This window comes from Ovis canadensis, chromosome 13 (assembly GCF_042477335.2).
Source record: "Ovis canadensis isolate MfBH-ARS-UI-01 breed Bighorn chromosome 13, ARS-UI_OviCan_v2, whole genome shotgun sequence".
Lineage (NCBI taxonomy): Eukaryota > Metazoa > Chordata > Mammalia > Artiodactyla > Bovidae > Ovis > Ovis canadensis.
Window position 1 is genome coordinate 18,286,480 of NC_091257.1, and position 25,406 is coordinate 18,311,885.

General features: G+C 39.3%; 1 pseudogene; it reads right to left on the reverse strand.

Annotated features, from left to right (window-relative positions):
• Positions 1 to 25,406, reverse strand: part of LOC138417270 (poly(A) polymerase alpha pseudogene) — a 52,430-nt pseudogene that overhangs the window by 1,386 nt on the left and 25,638 nt on the right.

Genomic DNA, 25,406 nt, shown 5'->3' on the forward strand with positions numbered 1-25,406 from the left:
CACCATTATGGCAGAAAGTGAAGAGGAACTAAAAAGACTCTTGATGAAAGTGAAAGAGGAGAGTGAAAAAGTTGGCTTAAAGCTCAACATTCAGAAAATGAAGCTCATGGCATCTGGTCCCATCACTTCATGGGAAATAGATGGGAAACAGGGGAAACAGTGTCAGACTTTATTCTGGGGGGGGGGGGGCTCCAAAATCACTGCAGATGATGACTTCAGCCACGAAATTAAAAGATGCTTACTCCTTGGAAGAAAACTTATGACCAACCTAGATAGCATATTGAAAAACAGAGACATTACTTTGCAGACTAAGGTCTGTCTAGTCAAGGCTATGGTTTTTCCTGTGGTCATGTATGGATGTGAGAGTTGGACTGTGAAGAAAGCTGAGCACCGAAGAATTGATGCTTTTGAACTGTGGTGTTGGAGAAGACTCCTGAGAGTCCCTTGGACTGCAAGGATATCCAACCAGTCCATCCTAAAGGAGATCAGCCCTGGGTGTTCTTTTTGGAAGGAATGATGCTAAAGCTGAAACTCCAGTACTTTTTCCACCTCATACAAAGAGTTGACTCATCAGAAAAGACTTTGATGCTGGGAGGGATTGGGGTCAGGAAGAAAAGGGGACGAGAGAGGATAAGATGACTGGATGGCATGACCGACTCAATGGACGTGAGTTTGAGTGAACTCTGGCAGTTGATGATGGACAGGGAGGCCTGGCGTGCTGTGATTCATGGGGTCGCAAAGAGTCAGACACGACTGAGCAACTGAACTGAACTGAACATAGATATTTATTGCTGAATAAAAGCTACACTAAAGCTTAGCAGATTAAAACAACAGTTACGTACTTAGCCCTTGATTCAATAGGTCAGTAGTTGAGGCTAGGCTGACTTGGAACGCTAGTCTAGTCCTGACAGGGCGCCCTTGTATATGTGCAGTCAGCAGGAGATCAAGGGGGCGATGCTGCTCCTTGTGCTTGTTTAGCTGTTGGCTGGTACAGAATCGGGACAGTTGGGCCCTCAGACACGAGGCTAGCCCTGGTCTGCTCACATAAAGAGGCAGGGGTCTAGAGAGAGAGAGAGACAGCAGGCAAGACCTCTTGCAGTCTAAACTGGTACAAAATTGCTTTTGTCACATTCTTTAGGCTAATGCAGTTACAAGCTGAGCCCAGGTTGAAGGCATGGAGAAAGATTCTAGCACATTAGTTTTGTCTCAGGCTTTACTTTCTATGAAACTCAGACTATCAGATTATCTATCATTCTATAGCATTTTTGTTTTTTCTTTAGCCAATGTCCTTGAAAATGCTTAAAATTTTTTTTTGGTATAAGTGCTATTAAGATAGGATCAATAAAAAATAAAATAACACAACCTTGTAAATCAACTATATTCCAATAAAAATTATTAAAATATTACATATAGTTCCATCACCTCCAGAATAAAACAATCCATTATTTTCTGATTTTCTTTTCTAATGCTTTCTCATATATGTACATTTTTCAGTAATTTCTCCTTAAATTAATATATTAATTTATATTAATAATATATTCTAATAATATATTATTCTAGTTTTATATTATATAAAATATACTATAATATATTCTTTTTTTTTTTCTTTTTTAACCTAACCCCAATATTATAGTCATTACCACTACTGAATTGTCTTCAAAAGTTTTGGTAATGGCCCGATATTTCAAAATTTGAGGATTCTAACAGATTATTATTTTAATTTTCCTTGATAGATGCTTAGTCTGTTCTATTATTGAGTCTTTGTGGTTTTATGATCAAAGACATTCATAAAAATTTATATGTAAAGATTTTCTAAACTCTGCTTTTTTAACATGTAGTATGATTGAACAAAAGATTGTAAGCACTTGGTATGATTTGAACAATCACTTGGTATAAAATATGCTTCAAAATAGAGTCCTTAACAATAATCAGATTGTTAGTTTTAAAATTTTTGTGAATTTTATATAAAAGAGATGAATTGTTTGATTTGTTCACTCAAAAACTAGTCATATGCCAGGCATCACTGTAGTCTTCTTAAATACTAATATGAATAAAATATGAAATTGATCTCAAAGAGTTTTCAGACACTGCAGTTCTGCTTCTTGTTAGTCTAGTTACCTGACTAGTTACTTAAGTTTATGGTTATTATTTATGATTATTATTAAATTAAAATTAGATTTTTAAAATTATAAAATGCTGTAATGTTTGAGCAGGTATAGGAAAAAAATAACTAATGGAACAGAATTGAGAAATAGATTCATGATTTCCAAGTCTTCTAGAGAACACATTTAGAAATGTGTTGTTCAGTTCAGTTCAGTCGCTCAGTCGTGTCCAACTCTGCAACCCCAAGGACTGCAGCATGCCAGGCTTCCCTGTCCATCCCAACTGTTGGAGCCTTCTCAAACTCATGTCCATCGTGTCAGTGATGCCATCCAACCATCTTATCCTCTGTTGTCCCCTTCTCCTCCTGCCTCAATCTTTCCCAGCACCAGAGTCTTTATAAATGAGTCATTTCTTTGTATCACGTGACCAAAGTATTGGAGTTTCAGTTTCACCATCAGTCTTTCCAATGAATATTCAGGACTAATTTCCTTTAAGATGGACTGATTGGATCTTCTTGCTGTCCAAGGGCCTCTCAAGAATCTTTTCCAACACCACAGTTTAAAAGCATCAATTCTTCCAAACTCAGCTTTTTTTATAGTCCAACTCTCACATCCATACGTGACTACAGGAAAAATCATAGCTTTGACTAGACAGACCTTTGTTGGTAAAGTAATATCCCTGCTTTTTAATATGCTGTCTAGCTTGGTTATAACTTTTCTTCCAAGGAGCAAGCGTCTTTTAATTTCATGGCTGCAGTCACTGTCTGCAGTGATTTTGGAGCCCCCAAAATAAAGTCTGCATCTGTTTCCACTATTTCCCCATCTATTTGCCATGAAGTGATGGGACTGAATGCCATGATCTTAGCTTTCTGAATGCTGAGCTTTAAGCCAACTTTTTCACTCTCCTCTTTCACTTTCATCAAGAGGCTCTTTAGTTCTTTGCTTTCTGCCATAAGGGTGGTGTCATCTGTGTATCTGAGGTTATTGATATGTGTTATTGCTTTCATAATTTAAAAAATAAAAAATCATCAAAAAAAGAAAAACAGATTCACAGTAAATAAGAAAGTATTACACTTTAGAAGTGACATTTCAATTCACTGGGAGAAAAATTAGACTATTAAATAAATTATTGTTGAACCAATATTCCATTCATTTTGGAAAATAAAGTAAAATTAGTTTCCTATATATACCATAGAGTATAAAATCTAGGTGGAATGAATTTCTAGAAGTATAAGGAAATAAAGCAGAATATGCTTGAGGTTAGGAAGTTCTCCCTGGGCAAGACTCCAAACTCAAAATTCACAAAGATAAAGATAGCCAGATTTGGTTTTATGAAAATGTTTTTAATCTTCCATAAATATAAACTTACAAGATGTTGCCAGACTGGAAGAAAATATAGAACATACAGAAAAATTAAAAGCAGATACTATTTCTGAATATTCAGGTTTCAGTTGCAGACAATAAATTCGCACAGGCTAGTTTAGGCTGAAAAAATAATCTAATATGTGGAACAGGATATAAAGAAACTCAGTTAGGGACTAGAAGAGTAGACGTTATTTCCAGGGGGCATCAGCATCATGGTGGAGTGAGATGCGCCCTTTGTCCCTCTCCTTCAATCTACAACCAGTAAAATAGCCACAGCTAAAAACATGCCTCTGCCCTACATACCAGGATGCTGGAGAGTTCCTCAAATCTGTGTTTCTGAAGGCTGGTGGGCTGGAATAGACAGGAGGCTGAATCAGGGGGACAGTGAAGGCCGTGCCTTTAATTCTGGATCCCCCAACTGCAGCTTGTAGCCCCAGAGAACTTGGAAGCAGAGAGGAAGTGGTGCATGTGACCCTAGTCTTCTTGCTGCCACAGGTAACCAGGCAGCACTGGCCGTGGACCTGCTGCACTCTCCCTCCAGTCACATGGGCACCCATTAGGCCCGTCGACCTCTGCCCGCAGCAGCAGAATCCATGCACCTGAAAACACCAGGCATGGAAGAGGTGCCCACATATCCCTGGTTGCCCCTTCATCCTGCATTGCCCCCTGCAGTAGTGGAGGCTGTGACTAGGGAGACCCTGAGCTGGCAGAAAAGTCCACTATTCTGGTGCCCCAGGCACCACTGAGGCTGGACAGTCAGCAGCAAGGTTTCAATAACTCTGGAGGCACTAGCAGTGATAACGAAGGTAAAGTTGGTAGACAGAGGTGGTAGAAGGTGGAAAATGTGAACTTTCAAATGTAACCAGAGGGCTCTTGGTTAAAAGAAACCAAAAAGTTGTGCTATAATGCCACCTACTGTAAAACAAAAGAAAGGTCTCTAGTTTCTAACCTGTTTATCTGAGCCATCAGAGAAGACTGTTAAATCTTTAGAAACAAGTTTTTAAAAAATTAAAAAGTTTTGCCTAAAGAAGAAAGATATTTGCTACTTGAAATGCACCAGTAAAAGAAAAACTCAACAAACAACATGAAAGATCACAGTAATTCTGTAACACAAAAGAAAATGGCAATTCTCCAGAAACCAAAGTTAAAGGGATGGAATATTGCAATCTGATAGAAAATTCAAAATAGGTGTCGTGGAGAAACTCAATGAGAGAAACTTGTAGTTATACAGGCCTACCTCAGGAAAAGAAAATTCTCAAATAAACAGTTAGCCTTTCACCTAAAATAACTAGAAAAAGAACAAAGCCTGAAAAGAGTTGAAGGAAGAAAATAATAAAAATCATAGTGAAAATAAATGAAATAGAAAAGATCCATCAAAATATGAGCTGGCTCTTTGAAAAGAAAAATTGACAAACCTTTAGTTAGACTAACAGAGAAAAGAGAAGTCTCTCTTACTTAGAGTAATCAAAAATTTCCCCAAAAAAGAAGACAAAACATACAAAGGAGACTTAATGATTATCCTTCTCAAATTCTTCCAAAATTTAAAGAGGAAGGAATGCTTCCAAATTCATTTTATGAGGACAACATTACCTTCACATCAAAACCAGACAAAGATAACACAGTAAAGGAAAATTATAAGCCAATATCTCTGATGAATATAAATGCAGCCCTCCTCACCCACCCCCTGGAGAAGGAAATAGCAACCCATTCCAGTATTCTTGCCTAGAGAATCCCATGGACAGAGGAACCTGGCAGGCTACAGCTCATGGGGTCGCAAGAGTCAGACATGACTTAGTGACTAAACCACCACCATCACCACCTCCACCAAAAAACATTAGCAAACAGAATACAACAACACATTAAAAGGATCATGCACCATGGTCAAGTGAGATTTATTGCAGGAATACAAAGATGGTTCAACATCCACAAATCTACATGATACACTACATTAACAAAATGAAGAATAAAAATAATATGATCATCTCAGAAATAGCATTTAACAAAATTAAACACAATTTTAAAAAACTCTTGACAAAATGGATATAAAAATTATGTACTTCAACATAAGACATTATTCTCATGATAAAAAAGCTGAAACCTATCCCTCCAAAATCAGGAACAAGACAAGGATGCCCACTCTCATCACTCTTATCCAATATAGTACTGGAAGTTTTAGCCAGAACAATTAGGCAAGAAAAAGACATAAAAGGCATCCAAATTGCAAAGAAAAAAGCAAAACTTCAAAGACTCCACAAAAAACTACTAGAAATAATAAACAACTATGGTAAAGATGCATTACAAAATATATACACAAACATTTGTTGCATTTTCTATATGCTGACAATGAACTAGCAGAAAGAGATATTAAGAAAATCAATCCCATTTATAATTGTCATTTAAAGAAAAAATACCTAGGAATAAATTTATCCAAGGGGATGAAAGACCTATACACTGAAACTGTAACATATTGTTGAAAGAAATTGAAGATGACACAAATAATGGAAAAATATTCTATGATCATAGATTGGAAGGCATGATATTGTTAAAATGTCCATATTACCTAAACCAATCTACATATCAATAAAATCCCTGTTAAAATCTCAAGGACGTTTTTTTCACAGAAATAGAACAAAAAATTCTAAAATTTATATATAGCCACAGAAAATCTAGCCAAAGCAATCCTGAGGAAAAAAACTCCATGGACAGAGGAGCCTGGTGGGCTATAGTCCATAGGGTCACAAACACTTGGACACAACTGAGTATACAGTCACTAATCGAAAGAATATTAAGTTGGGAGAAAAACGGAGTCACAAATCAGTGGAACAGAGTTGAGAGCCCAGAGATAAACCCACACATATATGGACAATAAATTTACAATAAAGGAGCAAAGAACATACAGTAGAGAAAGAATAGTCTTTTCAAATAAATGGTATTGGGAAAGCTGGACAACCACATGCAAAAAAGTGAAACAAGATCCCCATCTCACATTACACAGAAAAATCAACGTAAAATGGATTAAAGAATTGAAACATAAAACCTTAGAAGAAAATATAGGGACTGAGTTCTTTGACATCAGTCTTAGCAATATCCTTCTGGATGTGTCTCGTCAGGCAAGGGAAACAAAAGCAGAAATAAAGAAATGGTACTGCATCAAACTAAAATGCTTCTGCACTGCAAAGGAAAGCATCAACAAAATGAATTTCTTGAGTAATTTGGAAAAGGACTACCATATTATCTGGCAATCCCACGTCTGGGTATTTATCAAAAAAAATGAAAATACTAATTTGAAAAGATATATGCACCCCTATGTTCACTGCAGCATTATTTACAACTGTCAAGATATGGAACAGGACCTCCCTGGTGGCACAGTGGATAAGAAGCCACCTACCAGTGCAGGGGACGCAGGTTCCATCCCTGGTCCAAGAAGAGTCCACGTGCCGCGCAGTGACTCAACTTACGCACCACAACTGCTGAGGCCACACTCTAGCGCCCACGTGCTGCAGCTACTGAGGTCTGTCAGCCTAGAGCCTGTGCTCCAGAAGAGAAGTCTCTGCAGTGAGAATCCCACACACCACAACGAGGAGGAGACTCCGCTGGCCTCAGCTGGAGCAAGCCCACACAAAATAATGAAGACACAGCACAGCCAAAAATGGATCAAATAAATCAATAAGTAATTATTTTAAAGATATGGAAACAAACTAATGCCTGTAGATAGATGAACGGATGAAGAGGATGTAGTACATATACACAATGGAATACCACTCAGCCGTAAAAATGAAGTCTTATAATTTGAGACAACATGGCTGGACTTTGAGGGTATTATAATAAGTAAAATAAGTCAGATGGAGAAAAGCAAATGCCATATGATTTCACATACATGTGGAATCTAAAAAAGCAAACAAACAAACAATAACAACAACCAAACACGTAGATACAGAGGACAGAGTGGTGATTACCATAGGAGAAAGGTCACTGGGGAGGGGGAAATGAGTAGAAGGGGATCAACTGTATGGTAATGGATGGAAACTGCCTATATAGAAATATTATACAATGTACACATTAAAGACACAATGTTATAACGTAAAGTTACCTCAATAAAAAACAAACTAAAAAAAAAAAAAAGTCCAGTTCAGTACTAATCTCCCCTAGGTATAATCTGGAAAGCTGCCTCTGTGCAGGAAGCTAACAAACTGAATATATTGCTACTGAAGACAGAAATCCATGCTAAATGAAAATAATTGTCTTCATTAATAAAGGAAGCAGATGAATCAAAAGAATGCATACACATTAGACAGTTGAACCACAGCCACTGATTCCAAAACCATTCCACCTCCACAAGTGACATCTGTGAAATGTGTTCTGGGCCCTGCCTCCTCTTCTCTTGTGGACAATGTACCCTGTAAGTACATCTGATTGGTAGCTCCTAAATGATGGTCAGTACTCAAGATTCAGAAAAATCTGGGAAACCTGTGTTTATCTTCCCCCTTTTGCATGCAGAAAGTGGGTTATGCCTCCTACACTGTTGGTGGGAATGCAAACTAGTACAGCCACTATGGAGAACAGTGTGGAGATTCCTTAAAAAATTGCAAATAGAACTACCTTATGACCCAGCAATCCCACTTCTGGGCATACACACCGAGGAAACCAGAATTGAAAGAGACACATGTACCCCAATGTTCATCGCAGCACTGTTTATAATAGCCAGGACATGGAAACAACCTAGATGTCCATCAGCAGATGAATGGATAAGAAAGCTGTGGTACATATACACAATGGAATATTACTCAGCTGTTAAAAAGAATTCATTTGAATCAGTTCTGATGAGATGGATGAAACTGGAGCCGACTATACAGAGTGAAGTAAGCCAGAAAGAAAAACACCAATACAGTATACTAACACATATATATGGAATTTAGGAAGATGGCAATGACGACCCTGTATGCAAGACAGGGAAAGAGACACAGATGTGTATAACGGACTTTTGGACTCAGAGGGAGAGGGAGAGGGTGGGATGATTTGGGAGAATGACATTCTAACATGTATACTATCATGTGAATTGAATCGCCAGTCTATGTCTGACGCAGGATGCAGCATGCTTGGGGCTGGTGCATGGGGATGACCCAGAAAGATGTTATGGGGAGGGAGGTGGGAGGGGGGTTCATGTTTGGGAATGCATGTAAGAATTAAAGATTTTAAAATTTAAAAAATAAAAAACTAAAAAAAAAATATATAAATAAGATCAATAAGTCAATCAAAAAAAAAAAAAAAGAAAGTGGGTTATGATGAAAGTTGAGTCAACTGACCACAATCTCTAATATGCAAAGAGTTCCTATGAATCAATAAGGAAAGAATGATGAACTGATTACCAAAAATAATTCATAGAAAACAAAATTTTAAAAATTTATACGCTATAATAGAATGTTCCTCTTCATTAGCAATCAAGGAAGAACATTATATAGTTAAATTTTGTATAGTTAGAGCTGAAGTTCAAAGTGGCTAAAATAATAAGTTATCTCTAATATATACAGCAAGAAGAAGCTCTCATTGACCTATTGACCTGTATTGGGAAAGTAAGGTTATTCAGATTTCCCTGCCCTTTTAAATTATTTTCAATTAATACTTACAATCCTTTGACCAAACAGCACTTAATCTAGCAATCTGCCCTTCAGGAATACTTAAATTTGCACAAAGAGATATGTGTAAAGAGCTTATTGTATTATGGTTTGATATCAAACAATTAGAAATAACTTAAGCTAGTAAAGTAATGCTCAAAATTCTCCAAGCCAGACTTCAGCAATACGTGAACCATGAACTTCCTGATATTCAAGCTGGTTTTAGAAAAGGCAGAGGAACCAGAGATCAAATTGCCAACATCCACTGGATTATGGAAAAAGCAAAGAGAGTTCCAGAAAAACATCTATTTCTGCTTTATTGACTATGCCAAAGCCTTTGACTGTGGGGATCACAATAAACTGTAGAAAATTCTGAAAGACATGGGAATACAAGACCACCTGACCTCACTCTTGAGAAATCTGTATGCAGGTCAGGTCAGGAAACAGCAGTTAGAACTGGACATGGAACAACAGACTGGTTCTAAATAGGAAAAGGAGTACGCCAAGGCTGTATATTGTCACCCTGCTTATTTAACTTCTATGCAGAGTATATCATGAGAAATGCTGGACTGGAAGAAACACAAGCTGGAATCAAGATTGCTGGGAGAAATATCAATAATCTCAGATATGCAGATGACACCACCCTTATGGCAGAAAGTGAAGAGGAACTCAAAAGCCTCTTGATGAAAGTAAAAGAGGAGAGTGAAAAAGTTGGCTCAACATTCAGAAAACGAAGATCATGGTATCTGGTCCCATCACTTCATGGCAAATAGATGGGGAAACAGTGGAAACAGATGCAGACTTTATTTTGGGGGGCTCCAAAATCACTGCAGATGGTGATTGCAGCCATGAAATTAAAAGACGCTTACTCCTTGGAAGAAAAGTTATGATCAACCTAGATAGCATGTTCAAAAGCAGAGACATTACTTTGCCGAATAAGGTCCGTCTAGTCAAGGCTATGGTTTTTCCTGTGGTCATGTATGGATGTGAGAGTTGGACTGTGAAGAAGGCAGAGCGCCAAAGAAGTGATGCTTTTGAACTGTGGTGTTGGAGAGGACTCTTGAGGGTCCCTTGGACTGCAAGGAGATCCATCCAGTCCATTCTGAAGGAGATCAACCCTGGGATTTCTTTGGTAGGAATGATGGTAGAGCTGAAGCTCCAGTACTTTTTCCACCTTGTGCAAAGAGTTGACTCATTGGAAAAGACTCTGATGCTGGGAGGGATTGTGGGCAGGAGGAGAAGGGGACGACCGAGGATGAGATGGCTGGATGGCATCACTGACTCGATGGACGTGAGTCTGAGTGAACTCCGGGAGTTGGTGATGGACAGGGAGGCCTGCCGTGCTGCAATTCATGGTGTCGGACACGACTGCGCGACTGAACTGAACTGAAGCATTCATTGAAAAGGCAGTATTTAAATTGTACAATCATGTTATGGAATTTTATACAGATTTTTTTGACAACTATTTTATAAAGACTGACATGATAAAGGTCCGTGAACATTAAGTGAAGTCACTCAGTCGTGTCTGACTCTTTGCAACCCCATGGACTGTTGCCTACCAGGCTCCTCTGTCCTTGGGATTTTCCAGGCAATAGTACTAGAGTGGATTGCCATTTCCTTCTCCAGGGGATCTTCCCCATCCAGGGATCGAACCCGAATCTCCCACATTGTAGACAGACACTTTACCATCTGAGCCACCAGGGAAGTCTTATGAGTGAAGTCGCTCAGTAGTGTCCAACTCTTTGCCACCCCATGCACTGTAGCCTACCAAGCTCCTCCATCCATGGGATTTTCCAGGCAATAGTACTAGAGTGGATTGCCATTTCCTTTTCCAGGGGATCTTCCCGACCCAGGGATCGAACCCAGGTCTCCCGCATTGGAGGCAGACTCTTGAACCTGTGAGCCACCAGGGAATCCCATGAACATTAGTAAATGTAAAAGCAAGTTGCAGAACTATAGTGAGATATTGTTTTTGAAAAAGAAAACATGCATGTAGCCTATCTATCCCCATATCTCTACCAAAAAAAAAATCTCAATAATGTCTACACTGGTGATTTGTTGTGAATGTGTGCATGTGTGTGAAAGGTTCTGGAAGAAAGCACCTTACCCTGTTACCAATGGTTACGTCAGAATAGTGGGTTTGGAGAGGAGACTTTGATTTTTTCTCTGCATATTTTTATATTGTTAGAATATTTTACAAGTTGAAGTGCTCTTGTAAGTGAAAAAAGCATGATGTACGAAGGAAAATTCTGCTAGATTGTTCCCTAAAACCCTCATTCCAAATGTTGTCAACAATAATTTTCAAGATAATCATCATAGAATATCCTTGAGGCCTAAAAACTTGCCTACGAAATCTTCTGAGATTTGTCTGTCTGATAATCATCAAATCTTTCAAGTTAGTTAACCTCAATACCATTCCTAGGGCCTGCCCATTCCACACACAGTCTTTGCCTATTATAACACTGTGTCTCCAGTTTGCAATAGATGTTATTGAATGATGCTACTGCTAAATTTCAGCCTAACAAAATATGGCTCAGAACCTTACCAAACAGACCTAAAATACAAATCCCAGGATAATGTGCATTTATTTTGGCCACTCCTTGGTTCAAAAGAAACTGCTAAATTTTTAAAAATTAGTAGTAAAAATGGCTAATAAGGCTGTATTTATCTTTGCTTTTTATAAATTGTCTGATTTCCATGCAGCTTTCTTTGTGTGATTTTTGGCCCTCAGAATTTAATGAGAATAAAAGTCATATGATGCAACATTGGGGCCATTTTTTCCTTCAAGTTACCAAATCCAGACATCCCCAGAAAATGATACTGCCTCTTAGCATTACAGGAAAGCATCTCACCAAAGCTCATGGGGGCACACCCAAACTGAGAAAATACTTTCAAAGAGCAATAGCCAGCTTTGCTTTGCACAGATCTTTACTATGAAGCTGATTAGAAGAGCTATTCAAACCATTTAAAGTTTGAGATATACTGGGTAATTCCTAGCTCATATTATAAGCCCAGGATAAGAACAGTCTTAATAAATTAATCTGTAAACTAGGGGGAATGCAAAATTATGCTGATTAGAGACAGATAATTATTATAACAAATAAAGAGTTAAAAAAATGAAAACATCCTATCTTTCCATATAGGATTTCATTCTGTCACCTGGAATTCTTCAATATAAATAAACATATTCTCTAGAAATAAATGTTAGCTGAAACATGTATTTTTTCCCCTTTGCAACTGATGGTTGTCTCAGGCTAAGAAAACTCAAACCATTTTGACTTCTTAATTCTCTTCCTCTCACTTTTATTCTTTTATCATTTGGAGGGAAATCTCAATGTAAAACAAGTCTTCATTCCCAAAGTCTCAAATTTTGTCTCTTTGAATTCTGATTTTGAAGCAAGTTTCCCATGTAATCTTTGCAAACTGAGGTCTCCAAATCAAGTCAATTTTGAATTATTTAATGTGGAAAGAAGCAGTTAGTTTGGGGTCCTCAGTGTCACAGAGACCGTTCTGGAGAATGGCTTCAGACAAAGGGGCTGGGCCAGGGAGAAGGCCACGTGTCCTGCAGCACTGGCTTCTGTTAACATTAATAACCATCACAATCGTGTGTGTCTTGTTCCAGCCCCACTGGCTACCTTCCTATCACCAGAATAAAATATTGGCTTTCTACTTACTTTTCTCCTTTTTCCCATATGCTAATTTCCACCCTTCATTTAGAATCAGTTTAAATTCAACCAATAGTTTTACAATTCCTTAGTCTTTCCTGGTCTGGAAATCTCTTCTTGCTTTGTCAATTCAGATCCATAACCGTCAAGAAATTTTCAGTGCATGTTTGCTTATGTCAATGATAATTGTATAAAAATAGCATCTGCTTTCCAAAAGTATTGGGACCTTCAAGCTAAGGTCCCAATTCTAACACATTTTTTGCATTAAAATTTAAGGTATAGTTCTCCCTCTTTTGTGTACAGTTCTTCAAGTTTTCACAGGTGTATATAGTCATGTAGCCATCAGGGTCAAGATGTAGGGTCCTTCAAATAATTCCTCTATCCCCCTTTCTAGTCAACCTCTACACACATCCCCAGATCCTAGCAGACATGGATCTATTTTCTGTCCATAGTTTTATTTTTGCAAAAGTGTTATATAAATGGAATCCTATGTTCTGATCTGGCCTCTTTAACTTAATACGTTAAAGATGCATCTATGTGGTTGCATGTTTCAACAGTTCATTCCTTTTACTGATGGATAGTATTCCATTTTATGGATATACTGCAGTTGGTTTATCAGCACTCCAGGTGATGGATATTTGAGTGTTTTTCAGTCTGGGATGACTATGAGTTTAATATCTTTTGAACATCCAACTACAGGTTTTTTTGTGAAGACAGGTTTTCATTTCATTTGGGTAAATACCTATGAGTGGGATGTTAGGTGTGTTTAACTTCTAAATATTTTCTGTTGTACCCCACCTCCTTGTATGCTGCTTTATATAACAGATGTTGGTTGGGCTCCCTTCATTTAATGGTCTGGGTAAAATTTGTTCAAAGTCACAAACTATTTGTTCATAATTCTCTCCTAATGTCAGTATGTTTTGGGGAATTTCACTTTGATGGGTACCACTGCATCTGATTTCTGGGTCCTTTAGTGATGCTCTTCCCACCACTAATAACCTCGATTCAAAATTTGCAACAGCTTCAAATTAATTATATACTGTCCAGTTACATAAATGCATGAGTAAGTATTACAGATTTTACTGAAAGTTCATAGGGACCATAAGTTGTGAGGGTGAAAGTGTTACATTTTACAACCCACAGAAAATGACTAAAAATTACATCTTAAACAACCCTGTCCTTTTTTGGAATCCCAACTTGGACACTCATCATTCTGACTTCTTTCTATTCTTGCCCTTATAGAAGCTAGTCTTTTTTTTTTTTTCATGGTAGCAAGTGATAGGATATATTAAAGAGAAGGAAAATACAGAGCTCTCTGCATAGACACTGAGAGAGGTAAAGAGTCCCCAGGAGCTAGTCTTGTTAACTTCTCTCTAAGCCTAAAACAAATTTCCTCCTTCCATATCAGGGCAACTCATCTTTTCCTGTCTGCTATTTCCAATGGTGCATATGTAAACTTAGAAGAGCAAAACAATGCTTTCCTGTTGAGATTATTTTCCCTACCTAGAATATGACAGTTTCTTCTTAAAAATGCTATTTTTAGTTAAGTTCTAATTTCTTGAAAGCTGATAATTCTTATATGGTTGTTGTTATTCAGTTGCTGAGTCATGTCTGACTCTTTGCAACTCCATGGACTATAGCATGCCAGGCTCCTCTTTCCTCTACTGTCTCCCAGTGTTTGCTCAAATTCATGTCCATTGAGTCAGTGGTACTATTTAACCACCTCTTCCTCTGTCACCCCCTTCTCCTATTGCCTTCAGTCTTTCCTACCATCAGGGTTTTTTCCAATGAGTCAGCTCTGTGCATCAGATGGCCCAAGTATTAGAGCTTCAGCTTATGTCCTTCCAATGAATATTCAGGGTTGATTTCCTTTAGGATTGACTGGATTGATCTCTTTGCTGTTCAAGGGACTCTCGAAAGTCTTCTCCACCACCACAATTTGAAACCATCAATTTTTTAGCATGGTCCACCTGTCATATGGAGTTAGTCCAACTTTATGATCCATAAAGCCCAACTCTCATATCTGTACATGACTACTGGAAAAACAATAGCTTTGGCTATATGGACCTTGTAAGCAAAGTGATGTCAGTTTGTTGTCTAGGTTTGTCATAACTTTCCTTCAAGGAGCAAGTGTCTTTTAATTTCATGGCTGCAATCACTGTCTGCAGTGATTCTGGAGCTCGAGAAAAGAAAATCTGTCACTGCTTCCACTTTTTCCCCTTCTATTTGAAAGGTGAAGAATTACAGATATTTGTGCAATCAATCTACCATGCTTACAAAATCAGAATATTTCACTAATTAGAAGATCTAATTTTTCTATAATTCAAAATCAGCAAAATTTTACCTTTATTCGGCTCATGAACACAAAGCTAATTAAAGTAAACTTCACATTTCATTTAAAACCATATCATTTTCCCCTAATAAAAAGCTAAAGCCACATTGTTGGATTCCTTTCAATTTAATAAACTACACATAACCTAAAGCTAGAATAGTACCACTATGGTTTTCTGTCAGTTATTTTAGTCAATACCATTGAATCTGTTTAAATAAAACACTAAAATGGTTATATAAAAAGCTTTAAATAAAAAGAAAATATGAAATAAAAAAGAAGCTAAATTATAACTTGCTGTTGTTTAGTCACTAAATCATGTCCAACTCTTGTGACCCTGTGGACAGCCCACTAGGCTCCTCTGTCCATGGGAATTCCCAGACAAGAATACTGAGTGGGTTGCCATTTCCTTCTCCAGGGGATCTTCCCAACCCAGGGACTGAATCCTTGTCTCCTGCATTGGCAGATGGGTTTTTACCACTGAGCCAACAGGGAAGCCTCCAAGTGATAACTTAGAAATTCCCTAATATGCTCTATTTTGGAGCGAGGGTGATTTTATGAAGTTATACATATACATAGTTTAAAGAGTAAAATGTGAAACAGTTTTCCAAGCTTGAAACAGCAATTTCCTAAATCCCTGCAGTCACTATCTTCTTTCAACAGGCAACTCTCTGCAACCTTTTACATCTATTCTTTTTGTTTAGATAGCCACAAGCTTAAAATTCCATTCTTATGTTGCCTCCTCTCAATTTTCAATCTTGGGTGTTTTCTGTTGTTTTCCTGTTATGGAAAGTGATGAATCATGTGTGATCTCTCCTGCATCTTCCTGCTCCCTTCCTCCCCACCCCATAATGCACTTTCCCCCCTCTTCCCATCCTCTTATTCCAATCTGGGTTAGAGCAATATGCAAATATTATTATAGGAATACTTTCTGCAGGTCTTCTGTGTAATATACATAATTATTTTCCATGCTGGTGTTTTGTTTATAATGTTTCCATACTCTCTCTGTATTTTTTTAGCAATGCAACGCCAAATTCTCTGCCAATTATTTATCTTTCCTCTTTAATTATTGAGATATATCATTATCCAATAATTTTATCTCTCATATAAGTTTCTCCCAAAGCCCTGCAGCTTGCTTTCATTGTCTTGTGCCTAGAAAATCAATATCTTTCTGATGATTCTCTTTATCTCTTCCATAAGTTGGAGTCTCTATTTTCTTAGCCCTTCATTTCCTCTCCCCTTGATTTCTTTATTTCTTTGGTTGCGCACATCCTCCAAAAACTTCCTCAAGAAACGTGTTGGAGATCTTGCGTGTCTAAAAATATGCTATCCTCAGATTAAGTGACAAGTTGCTGAAGTATAGAATTCTATTTGAAAATAAATTTTGTTTGGAATTTTGAAGGAATTTCTCTGTCACTTACAGCATCCAGTGTCATCTATAGCTATTTAGTGTTGGCCATGAGCAGTTCAAGTCTATTTCAATTTTTACTCTTCCATCTGTGACTTTTTTTTTTTTTCCTCATAGTATCTTCTGTGTCCCGTAAGCCTGACATCTCTTCAGTGTTTTGACATAGGAACATTTCCATCCATTGTGTCTGGCACTTGCTGAGTTCCTTTAAATTAGAATTTTATATATCTTTATTCTGGGGAATTTCTTGAGTTGTGGTTTCCTCCTCTCTGTTTCCCTGATATCTCTGTCTGAAATTCCAACTTTTTTTTTTAACTTTTACAACTTTTGGATTGGTACTGTAGCTTTCTTTTCTACTCTTACTTTCCATCTCTGTCTTTATGCTTTTCCTCTTGTGGAGATATTCTCAACTTTATTTTCCAAGACTTCCATGGAGTTTTTACATCTGTTCTCACGTTTCAATCTCTAAGAACTCTTTTTACTGTCTGAACATTTCTTTTTCATAATATATTTCTTCTCCTCGCAATATGTTTCTTTCTAAGTAGTTCCCTGCCCCCCACCTCCCGCCATTTCTTTCGGCTTTAATCTTCCACGCTATGTATTTCCCCACTGTCTGGTGTCCTTGACTGTCTGCTTGTATTTAAACCTAGGGACCCCACAAATGCTGGTGGGCTTTGTCGACTCTGGGCTTTACTGTAGAGGCATCTAAGGAAGCTCTCTGGGGGAACGGTTAATGAAAGAGTCTTTACCTCTTTCTTTTTTGGACATGTCAGTATCCCCAGAGGAAGACTTCTGATTTCCTGGCTAGAAGGTGGTCTTGCTGCCAGCATTCTGGTAACTAAATAGGAAAAAATGGCTGAGGGTTAAGTATGGAGATTTTCACCCTTAAGCTTAGAAGAGTAACAATTAATCACAGTTTACTCGGGACTGAGGTGTTTCCTGGAATGCAAGATTTTTTAGTGTTAAAAGCAGTAGAGAACAGTATTACTTTAGCCTTGTGAAGTGCTATAAAGGGTGCTGTTCTGGCCCTTTTTTGGAGTGTTCTTCCCCAAGGTCAAGCGGACCTGTCCATCACCTCTAAACTATGCTTTAGAATTCCTGTGCAAATGATCTCAAGCCTGCTCAAGGGACAGTGTGGGTTCCTTATCTCATTCCATCCTTTTTAGGGTGAATAATTTCACCCCCTGAAACCAAGGGATGGCCCAGGAGTTTAACAGAGCTTGAACAGGAGGACCCAGTCTCCACATGTGCTCATTTGAGGCCCCTGACAAGGAACAACATGGGGAGAGAGGGGAGGGTAAGCCAGGAGCTGGGCCCCTGGGACTCTTGCTGTGGGTTCTGAAAGTGAGCTTGATTTTTCATTGTGATATCTACTTCACTCCAAACTGTGCCTATACCTCTTTAGTCCAGAGACCTCTCAGTTAACCTTTCCCATTACTGTATTTCTTACATCTTACCAGGATGCAGGAGGGCAGTTGCCCAGCTACATGGAGGGGCAGTGGGCTCTTGTAATCATACCTCCTTATGAGCCTGCCACCAAAACTATCGTGGCACCATCTTCACTCTCACTTCAGGAATACCCAGCGCTGCCAGTTTCTGATCTATTGGAGGCCAGCAGGCTGTTAAGTGGATCGCTTCTCGTCTTTCCCCACTTCAGGCTTGTTATTTAGCTTTCTTTCATTTGTGAAGTCAGGTTCCTCCCATCTAGTCATGTCCCCTCTTCCAGCATCTTGTGGATGTAGTTACTGCTCCAGTCTTTGTCTTAGTTAGTTTAGTTCAGTCACTTACTCGTGTCCGACTCCTTGCGACCCCATGAATCACAGCACGCCAGGCCTCCCTGTCCATGACCAACTCCCGGAGTTCACCCAAGCTCATGTCCATCGAGTCAGTGATGCCATCCAGCCATCTCATCCTCTGTCATCCCCTTCTCCTCCTGCTCCCGATCCCTCCCAGCATCAGAGTCTTTTCCAATGAGTCAACTCTTCACATGAGGTGGCCAAGGTACTGGAGCTTCAGCTTTAGCATCATTCCTTCCAAAGAACACCCAGGATTGATCTCCTTTAGGATGGACTGGTTGGATCTCCTTGCAGTCCAAGGGACTCTCAGGAGTCTTCTCCAACACCAACACCACAGTTCAAAAGCATCAATTCTTCGCTGCTCAGCTTTCTTCACAGTCCAACTCTCACTTCCATATATGACCACTGGAAAAACCATAGCCTTGACTAGACGGACCTTTGTTGGCAAAGTAATGTCTCTGCTTTTGAATATACTATCTAGGTTGGCCATAACTTTCCTTCCAAGGAGTAAGCATCTTTTAATTTCATGGCTGCACTCACCATCTGCAGTGATTTTGGAGCCCAAAAAATAAAGTCTGACACTGTTTCTCCTGTTTCCCCATCTATTTCCCATGAAGTGATGGGACCGGATGCCATGATCTTACTTTTCTGAATGTTGAGCTTTAAGCCAACTTTTTCACTCTCCTCTTTTACTTTCATCAAGAGGTTTTTTAGGTCTTCTTCACTTTCTGCCATAAGGGTGGTGTCATCTGCATATCTGAGGTTATTGATATTTCTCCCAGCAATCTTGATTCCAGCTTGCGCTTCTTCCAGTCCAGCGTTTCTCATGATGTACTCTGCATAGAAGTTAAATAAGCAGGGTGACAATATGCAGCCTTAACGTACTCCTTTTCCTATTTGGAACCAGTCTGTTTTTCCATGCCCAGTTCTTACTGTTGCTTCCTGACCTGCGTATAGGTTTCTCAAGAGGCAGGTTAGGTGGTCTGGTATTCCCATCTCTTTCAGAATTTTCCACAGTTTGTTGTGATGCACACAGTCAAAGGCTTTGGCATAGTCAATAAAGGAGAAATAGATGTTTTTCTGGAATTCTCTTGCTTTTTCCATGACCCAGTGGATATTAGCAATTTGATCTCTGGTTCCTCTGCCTTTTCTAAAATTAGCTTGAACATCTCGAAGTTCATGGCTCATGTATCGCTGAAGCCTGACTTGGAGAATTTTGAGCATTACTTTACTAGCGTGTAAGGGACTTCCCTGGTGGTTCAGATGATAAAGCATCTGTCTACAACGCGGGAGTCCCGGGTTCAATCCCTGGGTTCGATCCCTGGGTTGGGAAGATCCCCTGGAGAAGGAAATGGCAATTCACTCCAGTACTATTGCCTGGAAAATCCTATGGACAGAGGAGCCTGGTAGGCTACAGTCCATGGGGTTGCAAAGAGTCAGACTAGCGTGTGAGATGAGTGCAATTGTGCCAGTAGTTTGAGCATTATTTGGCATTGCCTTTCTTTGGGATTGGAATGAAAACTGACCTTTTCCAGTCCTTTGTCTTAGTAGCTCTTAATTTTTTAATTGCTGTGTTAAATTACAACTATGTTAATAGAGTTTACTGTGTTCAATCCCTGGGTTGGGAAGATCCCCTGAAGAAGGAAAAGGCTATGCACTCCAGTATTTTGGCCTGGAGAATTCCAGGGACTATACAGTCCATAGGGTTACAAAGAGTCAGACACGACTGAGCAACTTTCACTTGATATAGTTTATAGAAGGAAATAAAGAAAGTATGTATATTCAATCATCCAGCTCTACTAGAAAGTTAAAATGCCACAATATTTCCAGGAACATAGTAAACAGGAAGAACAAGAATAAACTTGGGGTAAGGATGTGGGTGAGAAATTGAGAGAGAAACAGGCAATGCCCATTTGATCTCATGTAATTTCAGGATGAAACACCATCCTGAAATTACGTGAGATAACATCTATCAGTTTGTTTGCCACCAAATATATTATATCAGACAAACATACAGCTGCCCTGGAATGGGCTGAGACAGCAAAGGGAATCACATTTCTTTCCAAGATATTATTTCTGACCTCTGCTGGTGATAAACTATAGTGATTGTCCTACTTTATATACAGGTGGAGAACAAAAGCAAACCAAAGCTCTCAAGTGGTAAGATAAGTACATGTAAGAGAACTTAAAAAAAAAAAAAGATTAAATGTTTTGGGAGGGTGTCATAAAAACAACTCTGTAGCCTCACCTTGGGGCCTCCCTGGTGGCTCAGTGGTAAAGAAATCACCTGCAGTGCAGCAGCCACAAAAGACATGAGTTCGATCTCTGGGTTGGGAAGACATCCTGGAGGAGAGCATGGCAACCCATTCCAGTATTCTGGACAAAGGAGCATAGCAGGCTGCAGTCCATAGAAGCGTAGAGTCAGATACGACTAACGTGACTTAGCAGGCACACATGCACGCAGCCTGACTTCAGCCTTGGTTCCTAGTGATGCCGCATTTCTGGGAGAGTGAAGGCTGTTGGCAGCACCTGCAAAGCTAGAACTCGCATGACTGTGGAAGGACAGGGTTTTCTACTGGGGAGCACAGCCACCCATGCACTCAGTACAGCCCCACCATACACTGAGTACAACCCCTATACACTCAGTAGAGCCCATTCCTTTTGGCGTGAAGGTAGGTTCTGGACAGACAGAGCAGTAGGTGTTGCTGTCAAGGCCAGACCGAAACCCACATTAGCTCAGAGAAAAGGCACTGCCCTTGACTTTGTGTCTAACATGGACTCATGCAATGCCTGATTTCAATGAAAACTTCAGTAATCCCCCTTTATATGCAAGAAAATAGAAAGCCAGAGAGGTTTGCATAATTTACCCACAGGCCTCAGTGGCAATTTGTCAGTGAAACTGGGAATCCCATCCAATTCTGTCTAGTTCTCTAAACCATGTATTAGTACCATGAGTCTGGGTGGAGGCAAGGACTTCCATTGTACAAATGGTTGCTACTATGGTTTTCCAGTCAGAAAGGTGACTAGGGCTGAGGTCCCTAGGGCTCAGGTGCCTTGGGAAGCATGGTCTAGGCAGCAGAGAGTGTCTGGAAAGTGCGTCTTCTTTACTGTGAGGTGCAATCACCTTTCCTTCCATGAAGGATCCCACTCACTTTCAGATGTCAAATCTTCTGTCCTTGGATCACACTCCCATTTTAAGGAGAGTGAATTCACATCATTTAGTGTCCTGACATCTTCTGGTTCATGGCATTCTACAAGTTTTTGGTTACTTTTCTGATTGTAGAATGGGTGTGTTTGTTTCATATTAAGGACCTCAGCCAATTGACATCATATAGGGACATATGGCAGAGGGGAATCTTCTTTCTTGGGTTTAAGATTTATTTTCAGTCATTCTAAACTACTTTTAATCCAATATCCCTCCCCAATCCCCCAAAAAGCCTCACTGGATTAGATTTCCTCAGAAATTATTTCAAATTCTGGAAGACTTGATAACATGTTGAGATAAAAATGCCCATGGTCATACCAATTGACATGTCAGCCATTCACACTGGCCATGAGAATCATATAAGAGCACAGCTCAGAGACTTCAGGGTGAGACAGTTCTCCAGGGGAGAGGACTATTGTGAGCTGTTCGCAGGTGACACTTGCAACAGAAGATGATGAGTGCAATGGGAACCAGGGCACAGACCCCCACAGCATCCTGACTCCCCTTCACAGCACAAACATCAGCTTGATTCAGTGGCTCTCTGAGTCTCTGCTTCTCTCTGATGGTCTTTCTCATCTGCTCCCACTTCCAAATATTTGAGTTCATTTTTGTTATTTGACCTTTTAATTTTAGAAATGAAAGGATATCCAATATGACTTAAAACTAGGAAAGCACCCATATGATCATCATTCAAAATTAGCGACAGTTAATATTTCCTTGTATTTGCCTTCAGAAGCAAATAAAACATTACATAGTCCCTTTCAGTTAGAAACCCCCTGGTTCCCATTCCCTAAGCTCCTCTCTAAAGGTAAAAACACTCAATGGTGAGTTTCTTTCATTCCATGTTTTACACCCTAAACAATAACCAGAATAGAATATATGTGTGTTTTATTTACATAAAAGGTGCCAGGGTGTATATTTCCTTTTTTAACTTTTAAATTATGTTTTAAAGATATAGCCATTTTATTTTTGTATCATGCCTTACAGTTTTCTACAAATCAGCCTCCAACTTTGCAGAATTCTTTTTTTTTTAATTTTTTTCATTTTTTTTATTTTTTAAATTTTAAAATCTTTAATTCTTACATGCGTTCCCAAACATGAACCCCCCTCCCACCTCCCTCCCCATAACATCTCTCTGGGTCATCTTAATTTGGTCCTTATTGACTTATTAGGCACAATTGTATTTCCAAAGAGAGTCAGATGACCCTTGGGTAGGCTTGATTAATAATGGGCTAGCCTGATATTAATGGATCACTGGATCACACAATCCTTTTTTCTTTTGGCCTTAATTATTCCCAGGTCTGGGAAAACTTACTGAATGGAATCAAATGTTTTTGTTGTTGTTCAGTTGCTCAGTTGTGTCCGAATCTTTGCGACCCCATGAACTGCAGCACGCCAGGCTTCCCTGTCCTTCACCATCTCCCAGAGCTTGCTCAAACTCATTTCCATTGAGTCAGTGACAACACCCAACCATTTTATCCTCTATTTTCCCCTTCTCCTCCCACCTTCAATCTTTCCCAACATCAGGGTCTTTTCATATGAGTCAGTTCTTCACATCAGGTGGCCAAACTACTGGAGTTTCAGCTTCAGTATCAGTCTTCCAGTATAGTCAGGACTGATTTCCTTTATGATGGACTGGTTGGATCTCCTTGCAGCCCAAGGGACTCTCAAGAGTCTTCTCCAACACCACAGCTCAAAAGCATCAATTCTTTGGTGCTCAGCCTTCCTTACAGGCCAACTCTCACATCCATACATGATTACTGGAAAAGCCAAAGCTTTGACTAGACAGATTTTTGTTGGCAAAGTGATGTCTCTGCTTTTTAATATGAAGTCTAGGTTTGTTATAGCTTTTCTTCCAAGAGGCAAGCGTCTTTTAATTTCATGGCTGCAGTCACCATCTGCAGTGATTTTGGAGCCCAAAATAATAAAGTCTGTCACTGTTTCCCTTCTTTCCCCATCTAATTGCCATGAAGTGGTGGGATAAGATGCCATGATCTTCGTTTTCTGAAGGTTGAGTTTTAAGTGAGCTTTTTCACTCTCCTCTTTCACTTTCATCAAGAGCCTCATTATTTTCTCTTCGCTTTCTGCCATAAGGGTGGTGTCATCTGTATATCTGAGATTATTGAAATTTCTCCTGGTAATCTTGATTCCAGCTTGTGCTTCATCCAACCTAGCATTTCACATGATGTACTGGGCATATAAGTTATGCAGATCTTATGTCAAATGAGATAATGCTCATTTGATAGGGAACAAATAAGATGGTGCTTTAATCACAGTTGATGCTCATAGATATTCCCTTATCTTCTACATGCCTGTGTACTTGTCCGGATGTTAGTTTTCAGTGTCTAATTTGTTATCAGCTTCACTGAGTTTGTTTGCTTTTTGTAACAGTGTTGAAAGATTTGAAAACTTTCAGTAAATATTTTGGCACTAAAAAAAAAAAATGTAGGGTCACCATGATTCATCTTCACATCTGACTTCCTACTTAGATTCAACATGATAATACCTTTGATTTTCTTAAGAACTTAAGAACCTTTCATGACTTCATAACATTTAGTGATGAATATCCTAGCTTTTTGTCTTGCTTTCAAGGTCACCACCCACAGTTTGGCTTTAGCCAACATCCCTAGATATTTTTCCTACAATTTCTCAAAAAGGATTATAGATGGCGGTCAGTCTGAAACAAAATCTTGTACATTCTCCATCTCTATGCCTGTACTTTTGTCCATGTCCTCTTGTAAACATTCTTTCTCACTGTGAAACATTGCTTATGAAACATTAAGTAACAATGAAATGTTACTTAGTCTAGTTGACCTATTCTCCTCAATGTCACCATGTGGGAGCCTTGCCTCCTCCTGCTGTGTACAGTTTGACCAGTCACTAGCAAATCAAAATCATGAAGGCTGGGGGAAGGGCAATCACATGCATTATCTCATTTACTTGAAGGTAAAAATCCAGTGGAATTAGCACTATTCTGATAAGGAAACTGAGGCTTAGAAGGGCATGGTGTTTAATACATGTAGATTAGATATCTTCTCACACTGGGGTGCTATAATATTCTTGCCAGTTAATTCTCAATGAGTATTTACCATTTAATCCCTTGTCATGGATTACAGAAGTTAAAAAAGTGGTTCATATGGTTTCTCTTCCTGACATCTACCTTAAAGTACAGTGGCTTACTCGTACATGTTTTGTGAGAAAACAAATATCCAGATTTTTTTGCCCCTTCATCTAATCTGATTCTCTCACCCTTTCTCGCTTTCTCTCTTTCTCTCTTTCTCTCTTTCACACACACACACACACACACACACACACACACACACACACACACATACACACGGGTTGGTGCTGACTTGCACTTTCAGTCCCAGCAAACTTTACCTTTTAATACCTGAGTCTTGCTTCTCTCACATTGCACCTCTTTAGTGGCCAAGTAAATATTCTGAGATCCACCTTCACTATCTAAATGGACAACTAGGTTGAGTTCAGTCACTAAGCCGTGTCCGACTCTTTGCAACCCCATGAATCACAGCATGCCAGGCCTCCCTGTCCATCACCAACTCCTGGAGTTCACTCAGACTCACGTCCATCGAGTCAGTGATAACATCCAGCCATCTCATCCTCGGTTGTCCCCTGCTCCTCCTGCCCCCAATCCCTCCCAGTATCAGTCTTTTCCAATGACTCAACTCTTCGCATGAGGTGGCCAAAGTACTGGAGTTTCAGCTTTAGCATCATTCCTTCCAAAGAAATCGCAGGGCTCATCTCCTTCAGAATGGACTGGTTGGATTTCCTTGCAGTCCAAGGGACTCTCAAGAGTCTTCTCCAACACCACAGTTCAAAAGCATCAATTCTTTGCCGCTCTGCCTCCTTCACAGTCCAACTCTCACATCCATACATGACCACTGGATAAACCATAGCCTTGAC